The sequence below is a fragment of the Triticum urartu genome, chromosome 4A, assembly GCF_056163025.1.
Source record: "Triticum urartu cultivar PI428250 chromosome 4A, HENAU_Tu73, whole genome shotgun sequence".
NCBI lineage: Eukaryota > Viridiplantae > Streptophyta > Magnoliopsida > Poales > Poaceae > Triticum > Triticum urartu.
The window spans coordinates 442,798,558-442,814,725 of NC_141876.1; positions in this window are offsets into that span (position 1 = coordinate 442,798,558).

Below are 16,168 nucleotides of genomic sequence, written 5' to 3' on the forward strand. Positions count from 1 at the left end.
TGATGCTTTTCTTGATTTCTACCTTTTGTCGATTTCAGCATCACGAAGAGCTTGGGAATCATTTCCGTTATCCCTTGCATATTATAGTTCATCACGAAGTTCTAGCAACTTGGTGATAGTGACTAGAGAACTCTGTCAATCACTATCTTATCTGGAAGATTAACTCCCACTTGATTCAAGTGATTGTAGTACTCAGACAATCTGAGCACATGCTTACTGGTTGACCTATTCTCCTCCATCTTGTAGGCAAAGTAATGTCAGAGGTCTCATACCTCTCGACACAGGCATGAGTATGAAATACCAATTTCAACTCTTGGAACATCTTATATGCTCCGTGGTGTTCAAAACATTTTTAAAGTCCCGGTTCTAAGCTGTAAAGCATGTTGCACTAAACTATCAAGTAGTTATCATACCGAGATTTTGTCAAAATGTTCAAAACGTCCGCATCTGCTTCTGCAATAGTTCTGTCACCTAGCGGTGCATCAAGGCAATAATATTTTTGTGCAGCAATGAGGATAATCCTCAGATCACGGAGCTAGTCCGCATCTTTTGTACTAACATCTTTCAACTTATTTTTTTCTAGGAGCATATCAAAATAAAAGGGGAGCTACATCGCGAGCTATTGATCTACAACATAGTTATGCAAATACTATCAGGACTAAGTTTCATGATAAATTAAAGTTCAGTTAATCAAATTATTAAAGAACTCCCACTTAGATAGACATCCCTCTAATCATCTAAGTGATCACGTGATGGAGTAGTTTTCAATGGTGAACATCACTATGTTGATCATATCACTTATATGATTCACACTCGACCTTTCGGTCTCAGTGTTCCGAGGCCATATCTGCATATGCTAGGCTCGTCAAGTTTAACCGAGTATTCTGCGTGTGCAAAACTGGCTTGCACCTGTTGTAGATGAACGTAGAGCTTATCACACCCGATCATCACGTGGTGTCTCGGCACGACGAACTTTGGCAATGGTGCATACTCAGGGAGAACACCTATACCTTGAAATTTAGTGAGAGATCATCTTATAATGCTACCGTTGATCTAAGAAAAATAAGATGTATAAAGGATAAACATCATATGCAATCAAAATATGTGACATGATATGGCCATGATCATCTTGCACCTTTGATCTCCATCTCCATAGTACCTTCATGATCTCTATGGTCACTGGCATGACACCATGATCTCCATCATCTTGATCTCTATCAACGTGTCGTCACATGGTCGTCTCGCCAACTATTGCTCTTGCAACTATTGCTATCGCATAGCGATAAATTAAAGCAATTGTATGGCACTTGTATCTTATGCAATAAAGAGACAACCATAAGGCTTTTGCCAGTTGCCGATAACTGTGTAACAAAACATGATCATCTCATACAATAAAATTTAGCATCATGTCTTGACCATATCACATCACAACATGCCCTGCAAAAACAAGTTAGACGTCCTCTACTTTGTTGTTGCAAGTTTTATGTGGCTGCTATGGGTTGAGCAAGAACCGTTCTTACCTACGCATCAAAACCACAACGATAGTTTGTCAAGTTGGTGCTGTTTTAACCTTCTCAAGGACCGGGCGTAGCCACACTCGATTCAACTAAAGTTGGAGAAACTGACACCCGCCAGCCACCTGTGTGCAAAGCACGTCGGTAGAACCAGTCTCGCGTAAGCGTACGCGTAATGTTGGTCCGGGCCACTTCATTCAACAATACCGCCGAACCAAAGTATGACATGCTGGTAAACAGTATGACTTGTATCGCCCACAACTCACTTGTGTTCTACTCGTGCATATAACATCTACGCATAAACCAGGCTCTGATACCACTGTTGGGGAACATAGTAATTTCAAAAAAAAATCCTACACACACGCAAGATCATGGTGATGCATAACAACGAGAGGGGAGAGTATGTCTACGTACCCTCGTAGACCGAAAGCGGAAGCGTTTATCAACACGGTTGATTTAGTTGTACACCTTCATGATCCATCCCGATCAAGTACCGAACGTACGACACCTCCGCGTTCAGCACACGTTCAGCTCGATGACGTCCTCGCCTTCTTGATCCAGCAAGACGGGCGAAGTAGTAGATGAGTACCGGCAGCATGACAGCGTGGTGACGGTGTTGGTGAAGAACAATCTCCGCAGGGCTTTGCCTAAGCACTATGAAAACTATGACGGAGGATAAACTAGAGGGGATGGGGTTGCCGACACACGGCTTGGTGTTTCTTGATCTGTCTTGGGTGCTAGCCCTACCCCTCTACTTATATGTTGAGCCTTGGGGTTGAAACTTGGAGTAAAAGCCTCCACAAAGTCGGTTTCACCCGAAAGGCAAGAGTCCTTCTCGGACTCCAGGGCCAGATGCCAGGGTTTCCGGCCTCTGGACATCCCCGGCATCTGGCCCCTGGACTCCGCAAAACTTCCTTTTGCGCTTTCCAAAAACCTTGTGGGCTTTCCCCTTTGGCCCAAATAAAGTGTTCTCGTACCCAAACATTTCGGGAAACATCCGGAACCCCTTCCGGTGACCAAACACTATTATCCCATATATGAAACTTTATCTCTGGACCATTTCGGAGTTCCTCGTCATGTCTATGATCTTATCCGGAACTCCGAACAACATTCGGTTACCAACATACATAACTCATAAATACTATATGTCAACGTATGTTTAAGCGTGTGGACCGTACGGGTTCGAGAACAATGTAGACATGACCGAGACACTTCTCTGGTCAATAACCAATAGCGGAACCTGGATGCCCATATTGGCTCCTACATATTCTATGAAGATCTTTATCTGTCGAACCGCATAACAACATACGTTGTTCCCTTTGTCATCAGTATGTTACTTGCCCGAGATTTGATCGTCAGTATCTCAATACCTAGTTCAATCTCATTACCGGCAAGTCCCTTTACTCGTTCCATAATACATCATCCTGCAACTAACTCATTACTTACAATGCTTGCAAGGCTTATAGTGATGTGCATTACCGAGTGGGCCCAGAGATACCTCTCCGACAATCGGAGTGACAAATCCTAATCTCGAAATATGCCAACTCAACAATTACCTTCGGATACACCTGTAGAGTACCTTTATAATCACCCAGTTACGTTGTGACGTTTGGTAGCACAAAAGTGTTCCTCCGGTAAACGGGAGTTGCATAATCTCATAGTCATAGGAACATGTATAAGTCATGAAGAAAGCAATAGCAACATACTAAACGATCAAATGCTAAGCTAACATAATGGGTCAAGTCAATCACATCATTCTCCTAATGATGTGGTCCCGTTAATCAAATGACAACTCATGTCTATGGTTAGGAAACATAGCCATCTTTGATAAACGAGCTAGTCAAGTAGAGGCATACTAGTGACACTCTGTTTGTCTATGTATTCACACATGTATCATGTTTCCGGTTAATACAATTCTAGCATGAATAATAAACATTTATCATGATATAAGGAAATAAATAGTAACTTTATTATTGCCTCTAGGGCATATTTCCTTCACCTACCACTTATATCAGTAGTGTGCTTGCGTGTGGTACTCAGAAAGTTTGCAACATAAAGTTTCTGGGTACCCCGTGCGCACGTGGTCTTTTGACCCCTGTGCGCACGGGATACTGCGTAACTTCCTGCATAACTTCCTGGGTACCCCATGCGCACGGGGTACCGCGTAACTCCCTGAGTACCCCGTGCGCACGGGGTCTTTTGACCCCATGCGCATCGGGTGGTGCGTTTGTTCCTGAGTACCCCGTGTGCACGGGGCTGACTTAGCCCATGTGCACGGGGTCCAACGGGAAGAAACGGCCACCCGACCAAGAACACTATAAAAGCCCTCCTTCTTCCTCCTCCGCCCCCAACCCTAATGTCTTGTTGAGCTCCACCATTGCTACACCCCATTTTGCTCAATACTCTCAATCCCTCCACCCAAACTTGTTGAAACTTTGGGGATTGGGAGAGCAAGACCCAATCTACATCTTGACCAAACCAAATCATGTTCCCCACAACATTTCTTCCCCCATTGACTTGTTACTCTTAGAGCTTGGGCTCCTAGGCGGTTAGAGGTTCCTCCGGAAGCTTCCGTGCTTGTGGTGTGCTCCGGAGGAGTTTGTAAAGGTGTGGTGGTCGCCTTCAAGACCAACCCCGAGTGATTCGAGGCTCCTCCGTTGGGGGTGACTCGAAAGAGATTACGGCGAGGCTTCATGGCGTTTCGCAAGCTTTGGCTCTGGCACCGCTCTAAACGGAGAGTAGCTCTTCCCCAAGGAAGAGTGAACTTCGGGATAAAGTCCGCGTCCTCACCTCACTTGTGGTTAATCCTTTCCTGCACTTTACTTTGCCTTGTATGTGATAAGTCTCCAACGTATCTATATTTTGTTGTTGTTCCATGCTGTTATATTATCATTTTTGGATGTTTCATAATCATTTTATAGTCATTTTATATCATTTTTTGGTACTAACCTATTGACATAGTGCCAAGTGCCAGCTGCTATTTTATGTATGTTTTTTACATAGCAGGTAATCAATATCAAACAGAGTCCAAATGGAGTGAAACTTTTTGTGATTTTTTTGGACCGGAAGACATACAATGGGCCGGAGAAGCACCTGGGGGGGGGGGTGCTTCGAGGGGAGCACAACCTACTAGGGCGCGCTTGGAGGCCCAGGCGCACCCTGGTGGGTTGTGCCCACCTCGGGTGCCCCCCGGGCCGCCTCTTTGCTCTATAAATACCCCAATATTCCATAAACCCTAGGAGAGTCGATGAAAATCAATTCCAGCCACTGCAGAGTCCAAAACCACCAGATCCAATCTAGACACCATCACGAAGGGGTTCACCACTTCCATTGGTGCCTCTCCGATGATGCGTGAGTAGTTCTTCGTAGACCTTCAGGTCCGTAGTTAGTAGCTAGATGGCTTCCTCTCTTGTTTGATTCTCAATACAATGGTCTCTGGGAGATCCATATGATGTAATTCTTTTGCGGTACGTTTGTTGGGATCTGATGAACTTTGAGTTTATGATCAGATCTATCTCTTTTTATCCATGAAAGTTATTTGAGTTTCTTTGATCTCTTATATGCATGATTGCTTATAGCCTCGTATTTCTTCTCCGATATTTGTGTTTTGTTTGCCCAACTCGATCTATTTATCTTGCAATGGGAAGAGGTGCTTTGTAGTGGGTTCGATCTTACGGTGCTTGATCCCAGTGACAGAAGGGGAACCGACACATATGTATCATTGCTACTAAGGATAAAACGATGGGGTCTATTTCTACATAAATAGATCTTGTCTACATCATGTCATCATTCTTATTGCATTACTCCGTTTCTCCATGAACTTAATACACTAGATGCATGCTGGATAGTGGTCGATGTGTGGAGTAATAGTAGTAGATGCAGGTAGGAGTTGGTCTACTAATCTTGGACGTGATGCCTATATAATGATCATTGCCTGGATATCGTCATGATCATTTGAAGTTCTATCAATTGCCCAACAGTAATTTGTTTACCCACCGTTTGCTATTTTTCTCGAGAGAAGACACTAGTGAAACCTACGGCCCCCGGGTCTCTTTCTCATATTATTTTCCTTTGCAATCTTTTTTCCTTTGCTTTTATTTTCAGATCTATTAAACCCAAAAATACAAAAATACCTTGCTGCAATTTATTTTATTTGGCGTTCGATCTATCAATTTTTACAATTCTCTCATGTCTGTTTGCCAATTTCTGGCATCGTTACCCGAAAGGGATTGACATCCCCTATTACACGTGGGTTGTGAGTATTTGTTATTTGTGTGCAGGTGCTGTTTACATAGTGTTGCTTGGTTCTCCTACTGGTTTGATAACCTTGGTTTCATCATTGAGGGAAATACCTACCGTCGCTGTGCTACATCATCCCTTCCTCTTTGGGGAAATACCGATGTAGCTTCAAGCCGAATCAGTATGCTTGTTGGCTTGCTAATTAGATTGTGGCCTAGCATATTTAGCTTTAAGATTACTTGTCATATAGGTTGTGTTCACCTAGTTGCATATCTAATGAACCATATTTATCTCCTAAACCTTAAAATTGACAAGAAAGATTAAAATTTGTAGTCTCCTATTCACCCCCTCTAGTCGACCGTATCGATCCTTTCAAGTGTTTTGTGTAATCATTAGATTTTTAGTTAGCATAGTGATTCTGCAATTCACTGAATTTGTTCAGTGTTAACATTTAATTGGATTTTTTCATTTTGAATAGTTAACTGAATTTGTGCAGTGTGAATTGATAACTAAACTTTTGCAGTTATTATGTTAACTGTTAACTGAACTTGTGCAGTGTGGATAGATAAATGAGTTTTTTCGGTTATTATGTTAACTGGATTTGGTTAGTTAACTGCCTTTTTGAACTTAAGTATTTTCATTTTACAAATACGTCACCGTTTGTGCACATAACTTAATGTTTGCATAGGTTTATGTGAATTCTCTATTGTTTTCTGTTTAGGCCTAATTGTAATTTTCTCTTTTTTCAATTGATAGGAAGCACCTAAATGCAACTATGTTGAGTGGGTTGACCCTGAATGGCTTGCCCCTTTGAAGACGAGCCTAGCTAGGATATGTGACATGTATGAGAATGAGAACAAGCTGAGGCTGAGGAAAAATGTAGTTAATGCAGAAGAAAATTTCAAGATCCTGGGAGAGAAGGAGAAGGTGGAAAAAGAGTTGAAGTTTTTTAAGGTTGATTTTGTAAAAATGGTGGCTGGCAAAGAGTAGGCATTGGCCCAATTAGGCAACACACAACTTTCTCTGATAGACTTGAAGCAAGAAATTGACAAGAAGAAAATTTGTGACAAAACTGTCACAAATATTCATCAGGTTGTGAGGGCCAAGGCAGAGAAAGAGAGGGACCTGATGCAGCAAGAGAGGGAGAAATTAATGGAAGAGAGGGACAGTTTGGTGTTCCACAGAGATCAGCTAAAGTAAGATAAAAATAAGTTGGAGTACACGATGGGTGATCTTTTCAAGCATAATGAGGAAACTAGGGGCAAGATAAGGAAGCTAAAGGAGATGCTGGATGAATTTGACTGATGATGTGCACTGTTATGGTAATGGCTCCATAATTTCTCAATTAACTGAATTATTTCAGTAAACTGAATTATTTCAGTTAACTAAATTATAAAGGTAAGTTACTTTATCTAAATCAGCTAACTGAATTTTTTCAGTTAACTGAAAGTTACTTTATCCAGTTTAACTAAATTTGTGTGTAAGTGTGAATAGCTAAGTGATTTGTCCAGCTAAGAAAATTTGATTCTAAGTGCAAATTTAGAATTTGCATGAGGCATCAGCGTACATCCTATTTTGGTACAATAAAACATATGTGCCTACATAATGTTGCATTCTCTTTTTTGGAAAGTTGTAGCAACAGACCACAACAAAAAAGGCACATTAGACCAAAATAGGAGCACAACACAGCAACAATTGCAGTAACTTAAAGGAAATAAAACATCTTCATCCATAACATAGCAGAGCAGTACTTGTTCACATCAAACTCCATTGGTAGTTCATACATTAAACCGGTTGAATGTGCTCAAATATAGGAGCACACCTAAGCAACATGCCCAAAATATTCCTAACTTATATGTTGCAATATACCAACATACCTAAGCTCTTCTTTAAGAATCTTCATTGTATCAGCACAAGCTTTAGTTGATCTTCAACAGCTTCGGGCACTCCGAGCGGCGAGGCTCCCCTGCAACGAGAGCCCTCTTCTTCCCTACCGCCCTCTTCTTCTTTTGGCCCTGGCCTGGTTCCTGCACCACGGCCTCCTCCTCAGCTTGTTTCTTGACGACGGTGATGTGAGCGCATCTGGAACATCCGATAGTGCCTCCACGATGATTGGGAGGTTTTTGTCACCCTCCTTGGCGCCCACGGCCAGTGCTACTATCTGCACATCGTCTGGCTCATCGTAGGAGAAGACAACGACCTCGACCTCCTCCTCATCCGTAACATCCCAATTTTCAATTTGGATGTTATACATAGGTCATCATATGCATATTATATTTTATTTTCATTTTGGTTGAGATCCTAAAAATCTTAAGCAACTCAAGGACCCAAGGAGAGAGTTGGAGATTTCACAAATTTTCATATTTGATTTTTTCTCAAATTTGAAAAGATGATCAATTTGATTTTAATATTTTTCTCTCCAATTATTTCCCATAATAAAAATCAAAGAGAGAAGATAATATGACATCTTCAAAAGAGAGGAATATTGGAGAATAAATTTTAAAATCAAATTAATATTTTATTGGTATTTTATTTGAATTAGAAAAATATGCATTTTTAGGCCAGAAAAATGTTCACCTTGTCCTAAATATTAGGTTTGGACGGTGAAAATTATTTCTAGTATTTTTAGAATTCTTTTGTATTTTATCAGGATTTTCTTTTAGACGAAATTTATTTAAGAAAAAACTTCATCGCCCGACTGGACCGAAGGCCCAGCCGAGCCGGCCCACCGCGCGCCGCCTCCTGCTAGGCAGAGTCCCACCGCCGCCCGACTCGCCGGAGTCCGAGCCGGACTCCGGGTCCGCCGCCGCCCGCCCCTTCCCCCAAGTCGTCCCCGGGCCCCTTTATAACCGCCCCAGCCCCCCCGCCTCCTCCTCATCCCGCCACCACAGCCGCCGCCGCCTCCCCGCCGCCGCAGCCGCATGGCGCCGCCCGCCGCCGCCGCTCGCCGCTCGCTGCCATGTGCCTCGCCGCGCAGCGCCCCGTCGCCGCTCCCGCGCCGCCGGCGCACCCCACCTCGCCGGACCTTGCTGGAACACGCCGCCGGTTTTCGCCGGTTTTTAGGTAAAACCTAGATCGGTTTTTTAGGGTTTCGACGGTTTATTATTTCTTTCGGGTTTTCATTTTAGTTTTAGTTTATTTAGCGAACGTTCACCGGTTAGCTTCTGTTAACGAACGGTTTTCGTTCGTTAGTCTTTGATAGCGGACGTTCGTCCGATAGATTTTTCTTTTTAGTTTTATTTTCGGCCAGGGACCTATCTGCAAATTCTTTTATCACAGATTAGCCCCTGCACTTCAAACCCTCGCTACTCTTTGCTCGTTCATCCAAATCTAGTGAAACCAACGTCAAAATCTTCGTCTTGTTCCCCCCTTTCCAGATAATCAACTTGAACATGGTTTTGACAGATTAAAATTTGGTTTCAAGCAGATTTGAATTCGAACTTCTTTTGATCGTAGTTTGAGTTTCGTAGCTCCGGTTCGATTGATTGTTTTTGCAATTTGAAGCTCTTCAGTTGAACTTTCAATTTGGATCTTTTCTCTTGAATTTTACCCTTGAATCTTATGCTTGAGTGCTTATGTATGCTATTTTTTGATCATGATAGAGTTTCTGGAGTGCGAGGCTTGCTACTATGAGTCACTAGGGTTTTCAGATCGTCAGCAAGGCAAGTAACACTTTGATCATATTCCTTATTACCCAGTTTTTATGCATTAGTTTCAATCCTCAAACACTGGATGGTTAGGTCTTGAATACTTGTGGGTATTGGGAAGTAGTTGATGAGGCAGAACCTATTGTCTTTTATACAAACCTTGGGAGTTACTACGTTATGCTTATACTGCTATGCTATGCTTGTAGACGTGGTTTGGTTTGAGTGATCCATGACAGATGTGAGAGTTTAATTAATGGTTAAACTTAAGGTGGCTACTTTAATACACATCTGGGTGGATTGGTTGCGTGCACCTGGAGAATCCAGTGTTGTCCTAGGATATCCTAGAGTACCCGTGTGATCATCCTATGGTTTGCCACCCAGGCTCAAAGGGATCATAAGATTATTCATGCTAGAAACTTACGTGTGCAGCCACAAGCCATTATGGGCTTTGGCATAGTTGAGTATGCTGTGTGACCTCTTTCAGTGGTAGGCTAGCAGATGTAGGGGAAGTAGGTGGTACTATCTACCCAGAGTAAAGAGTTAATGCTTCGGAAAGACTGTGTCTTGGTCATCCGTTTCTCAAACAACATGTAGTGCGAGAAATTCAATGGAGGAGATCGAGTCTTGTGGGGAAAAGTGTGAAAACCTCTGCAGAGTGTATAAACTAATCATGGTTAGCCATGTCCCCCAGTTATGGAGATCCTGAGTATCTGGTACTTGAATTATTAAGTTGATCTCATCACTCTACTTAATTAATTTATGGGGATTATAATTGTTATTTTGGGATTGAGTTGGAGGAACCTTCTCAATATTTTTCTCAACAAACTTTGTACTTCAATAAAATATATTCCTTTGTTGTAGGGAAAAACTAGCTTTATGCAAACGATAACCATAGAGCCTCCACTAGCCATATATGCATATAGTGTTAGTTGTTACTTGTTCATTGCTCTATAGTGTTATCTTGTTAGCATATTCCATGTGCTAGCCTACACAGGCTGCAATGTATTATGTTGCAGAGTTTTCAGACGAAGAGTAAGGTGCGCTAGGTCGTTGTCGTGCACTTAGCTATGCCGTTGGAGTTGATGGACTCATTTACCTTCGAAGCTTCCGATGTTATCTTATTTAGATGGCCTTCAGCCATATTATTGTAATAGTTCTCGTTTGAGACATTCGATGTAATAACGGTGTGATTGAACTCTGTTATAAATCCTCGAGTATTGTGTGTATCAGCATTACCGATCCAGAGATGACACTTATGCACAGAGATTTGACCGTCTGAGGTCGGATCGCTGCATCGTCAGGCGACTCTCCCTCCATCTCATAGTCGAGTTCGCGTCGGAGTCCAGATGCGCGTACTCCGAGTTGAAGGAGTCTACGTCGGAGACGTCGTTGGGCAGAAGCAACTCTGGATTGAAGTGGTCCCAGTATGCGATGTTGACTGGTGCAGGGAGGGCGAGGACGATGTCGTCAACGCGCTCCATCCTCGACGCGATGTAGGCCACAACTTTTTTTCATTTTTTTTTTCTTATTTCAAATTTTAGAAACAGGCTCAATGTCAATCATTTATAGCAAAATTCAGTCAACACCAACATTCAGGTAACAACAACATTCAGTTAACAGCAACAAAGCTCACTTAATAGAATTCAGTTAACACCAAAATTAGTTAACGTTCACTTAACATCCAAAATTCATAATTCAGTTAACACCAAAATTCATAATTCAGTTAACTGAAATTCTGAATTCTGTTAAGAAACATCAGTTAACATGAAAATCCAGTTAACCGAAATCCAGAATTCCTTTAAGAAAATTCAGTTTATAGCAGCATTGAGTTAATAGCAAAATTCAGTTAACATCAACAATAAATTAGTTAACTACATGAAATTCAATAAACATTCACTTAACATCCATTATAATATTTAATTACAAAAAAGGCAATGAATGCCATGGTTTGCCATAAAAAGTTGGCAATGTATGGCACAATTTGCCATCAAAAAGTAGGCAATGTATACCATAGTTTGCCATCAAAAAGTAGGCAATGTATGCCATACTTTTCCATAACAAAAAAAATGCCAGTTCATGAGTTACATCATTATAGGACTTAACAAAAAATGGCACTCAAACCTGCCACTGAATCATGCATCAGGAAATTCATCAGAAGGAGCATTGAGGTGAGGAATTTGGCTGCCCATGTCATCTCCAAACAACTGCCATCATGCCCTCTCACCTGAATTTCCTCCTCCTCTGCCTCTCCATGCATCTGGACGTCTTCCTCCTCTGCCTCTCTAGGCATGCACATTTCTGCCTCCTCTCCCTCTCCCTGGAACTGCACTTGCTCCTCTTCCTATCCCTGAAACTGTAGTTCCTCAAGTCCCTCCCCTTGCATCAACACTCACTGCTCTTCACGTCCCTAAAACTGCACTTGCTCCTCTCCCTCTCCTTGCATTTGGATTTCCTTCTCCTCTGCCTCTCCTTTTCCTTCCTCTTCCCCTACCAGTAGGTTGAGATCCTTCTCCTGTGTGAGCTGCTGTTCTTGCCCTTGTCTGCCTACATATGTTCATCTTTGTAGTGACCTTGGGCTGGGGTTTTTCAGTCCCAGCAGCAGCAACAAATGAAGATTGCTCAGGCAATGGGCCATGAACCCTTTGAGGAGCTCTTCTTGTTCTTTCTCTGTTGGCCATGTTAAAAACCATACTGGTTGGTGACACACTAGGCTCCAACCAAGGATCTGGCCTATTTGAAAAGATGTTCTGCAAAGAAACAAGGTCAAGCTCATTTTCATCAGTTAAGCTCATTTTCTTCAGTTAAACTCATTTTCTTCAAGTAAGCCCATTTTCTTCAGTTAAGCTAATTTTATGCAGTTAAGCTCATTTTCTTTTGTTAAGCACATTTTCTTTGGTTAAGCACATTTTCTTCAGTTAAGCTAATTTCCTTTAGTTAAGCTCATTTTCATCTAATAAGCAGATTTTCTTTAGTTAAGCTAACTTTATGCAGTTAAGCTCCTTTTCTTCAGTTAAGCATGTTGACATGGTTTTTGACCAAAACAAAATAGAGTGCAAATACTGTACCAAAAGTTAGATAACTGCAAATGGAAAAAATCCATTTAATAATGAAAGGAAACAATTTAAACATAGTCGATCGTTCAAAGCAATGGCTGATGGAAATAATGGTATGATATATTGCTGAATGTTGATATTACGGACATCGAAAAGAGCCGGTAATTATAAAATGTGACGGAAAAATAATAATCATCAAGTTGTTGTCCTAAGGAAATTACAGAGGACAGATAGCTTGCATACGTGTACCGTCACCGACCTAGAATTCTAATGTCAACATAAAATCCTGACATCTAAGACGGGTGCCGGTATCGGCAAAATATAACATGTATGAATGCGGCCCCACCAAAATTTTATTGTAATTAACTAAGTTTATAGAAAATATAATCTAAAGCCAATAATAACATTGAGTCATTGGATAACACGTGCATACGTACATACACGTATAAGATGTACGTACATGACATGGCCTATATAATCTAATACGTAATTGATTTCCTGATCAATGCATAGACATGCATGCATGTGTATTAGGTTCTCCAACTAAATCAAGAGGCTCATACGATGTGTTAGTTCAAGCCATATATGCATGCAATTAAAGCTTAATCAAATAATTAGGCTCAATGGGCCCAAGACCTACACGTTGTAAAAAACTTGGCCTAATTAAGCCCATATTGGCTGATGGGACCTTGCCGATTAATTAGCAATAAAGAAATAAGAGAAAGGAAAAGAACAGCCCACGTTCCCATGATCTCACGATCCCACGTACACAGGACGTGGGCAGGCGAGCGCGGCAGTGATCCAAAAATCAGCGCTAGCTCCAGCCCTCCCTAAAAATACCTCCTCGCTCAGCATACACAGGGTCGGCCTTTTAGTTCGTTCCTCTTCTCTGCCAAAAATCATACAGACACAGTGGCACAGAAGGAGAGAAGGAGGAAGGCCTACAGGAGGTTTGAAAGGTGAGATTTAATGGCTCTCCTCTAGTCTCTGGTTTGGCCATTGTGGTACAGGCCAGGGAGCTTTCTTCCCATTCTTCTCCCAAATCTCTAACCCTTGGTTCGGCCATCACGGTACAAACCAAGGGACATGTTTCATCTTCCCAAAATTCTTATTCTTGGTTCGGCCATCGCGGTATAAATCAAGGAGCATGTTTCATCTCTCCAAATTCTTGCCCTCGGTTCGGCCATTGCGGTACAAACCAAGGTGCATGTTTCATCTATATTAAAATTTCATCTTTGGTTCGGCCACTGTGGTACAAACCAAGGAGCATGTTATAGCTACGTCAAATTTTTGTCCTTGGTTCGGTCATCGCTGTACCAATCAAGGAGCATGCATATTTCTTTTACATGTTGCATATGCTTTGTCCTAATGATCTCCTTCTTGGTTTGGTCCCCTTAGCAATACAGGCCAGGACGAGCGTCTCGCTTCTTGGTTTGGTCCCTATATGCGGATACAAATCAAGAGTGTCATAGGTATAAAAACCTCATAAAAATTGCCTTAATTTGGTCATCATAAAAAAATTGGATATGACTAAGTTGGAATGAAATTACAAACGTGCTAACCTGAACTCATGATAAATTCTTGTTTGGTTGTGCTACGGGCATTATGTGTCATACTAGTTGCAATACAAACAGGAGCATAAAATATATATTCCTTCACTTGGTTACGCTACATGCAGGCATTATCATATTGGTACGTGGTTAGTAGTAATACAAGCAAGGCAAAACTTAATTTAAAATGCGTTCATGCTGCACTCACCAAAGCCAAAATCATGCAAGATGAATTATAAAACATGTTGATCATAAAAACCAATCTTACTTGGTTGCGCTACACGCGGGTATTATCTAAATGCTACGCGGTGTTAGTAGTAATACAAGTGAGAGAAAACTAAACAGAATATTCAGGCCACATATTTGGGCCAAAGTCAAATAAAATATGGCATGAAATGCTCCAACGCCATAAGAGCCTAAACTATTAGCATCATGAATATTGCACATCATAAACCAACTTTACTTGGTTACGCTACACGCGGACACGATATTCATGTTACATGGTGTTAGTAGTAGTACAAGCGAGATAAAACTAAACAAAATACCCGGGCCACATGTTTTGGGAAAAAGTCAAGTAAAATATGTCATGAAATGCTCCAATGCTATAAGATCCTAAACTATTAGCATAATCACAAATGGATATCACAAACTCACTTTACTTGGGTTACACTACACATGGGCGCCAATGAAATAACGCTACGTGGATTTAGTGCTAATACCATCTAAGGTACAAATATAAACAAAAATAATAGATGTCATATGACTCATGCAATACCATAATTTTCCAACAAACCCTTTGATTTGTTACGCTGCACGCGGGCATTATCTTAGTGCTACGCGATATTAGTAGTGATACAAGTAAAGTAGAACTTAATAAAAATAACTTTACTTCACATCCACATATGCATACAAATTCATGCAAAATACATGATAAGGCATATTCCATGTAACCCACATAGGCTTTAAACAAAAAAATATCATAAACAAATTCCATTCGGGTCAAGCTACACATAGGTGTCATAGTATTGCACCTTGTAGTTAGTTGTGATACTGTCTGGACTCAGAGTCAACAAAATATGGCACATATCACATGCACTATAAAAAGCATCAAGATTGTGTCAGAAAGCTTTAGTCTGTTACGCTACACGAAGGCACCACATCAGTGCTACATGATGATAGTAGTAATGTGATGAAGCAAAAATTACTAAAATTAGCATGTCACATACATTCATGCTACCAAAACCTATATCACACAAATTCCTAGAGAAAAATACATACTATCCTATGTGACAAACATAGGATAAAACTATGCCTAATCAAAATCAATCTCAATTCTGCATGCAAATGAGGTTGAACACGAACAAATTGTTGCATGTGCAAGGAAAATATATTCCCAAACATCAAACATGAAATCATGGAGAAGTACTTGCATGAAAGCAAACTTCAAGTACCCAAGCAGGAGTGCATCAACGGTCGCGAGGAGGATTTTTCTTGTAGCATATTGTAATAGGAATGTGTTGCTATCTTATGTAATAGATATGTTGGAATTCTTAATCAGGGGTTTTCTCTCCGGAGATGTAATTAACAAAATGTGTATGTAAATGTAAGAGTTCTGGAAATAAAGTACTTGCAATGTTTGATCTTCATTTTATTTTATGCATGTATGCACTTAAAATTATTCATTCTGTATCAATGACGTGGACGCGTGTCTCACGCCCGCCATTTTCTCGTCATCAGATTCTGGCACGCCCGGTGGGACCTATTTCTCCCCTCATATCTTCGACTTCAACATAGTATTGTAACACATGAATTTCCGTAGTACATAAAACATAAAATATTATGTAAACATACACAAAAAAAGATGAAGAAAACTAGTATATGGTTTTCTTTAGTTTGAAGGTATGGAAGGTCGGGTGCCGCAGTCAGTGAGACTCCGCATTGGAGACATTTGGCTTGATGTGCCAGTTGGTCCATGTGTGACTTCAACAAATCGACATATGGATATTAGGACGGCATCACCAAATGAACATGACCAAGGAATGGAAGTATTCTCTCCACTCAAGTTTGGGGGAAGTATGAGGGTAGATAAAGTAGGAAAAGGGAAGACAATGGACAAACTCCACTATGACCAACCTATGAATGGGGGCAATACCATGGTTATATTT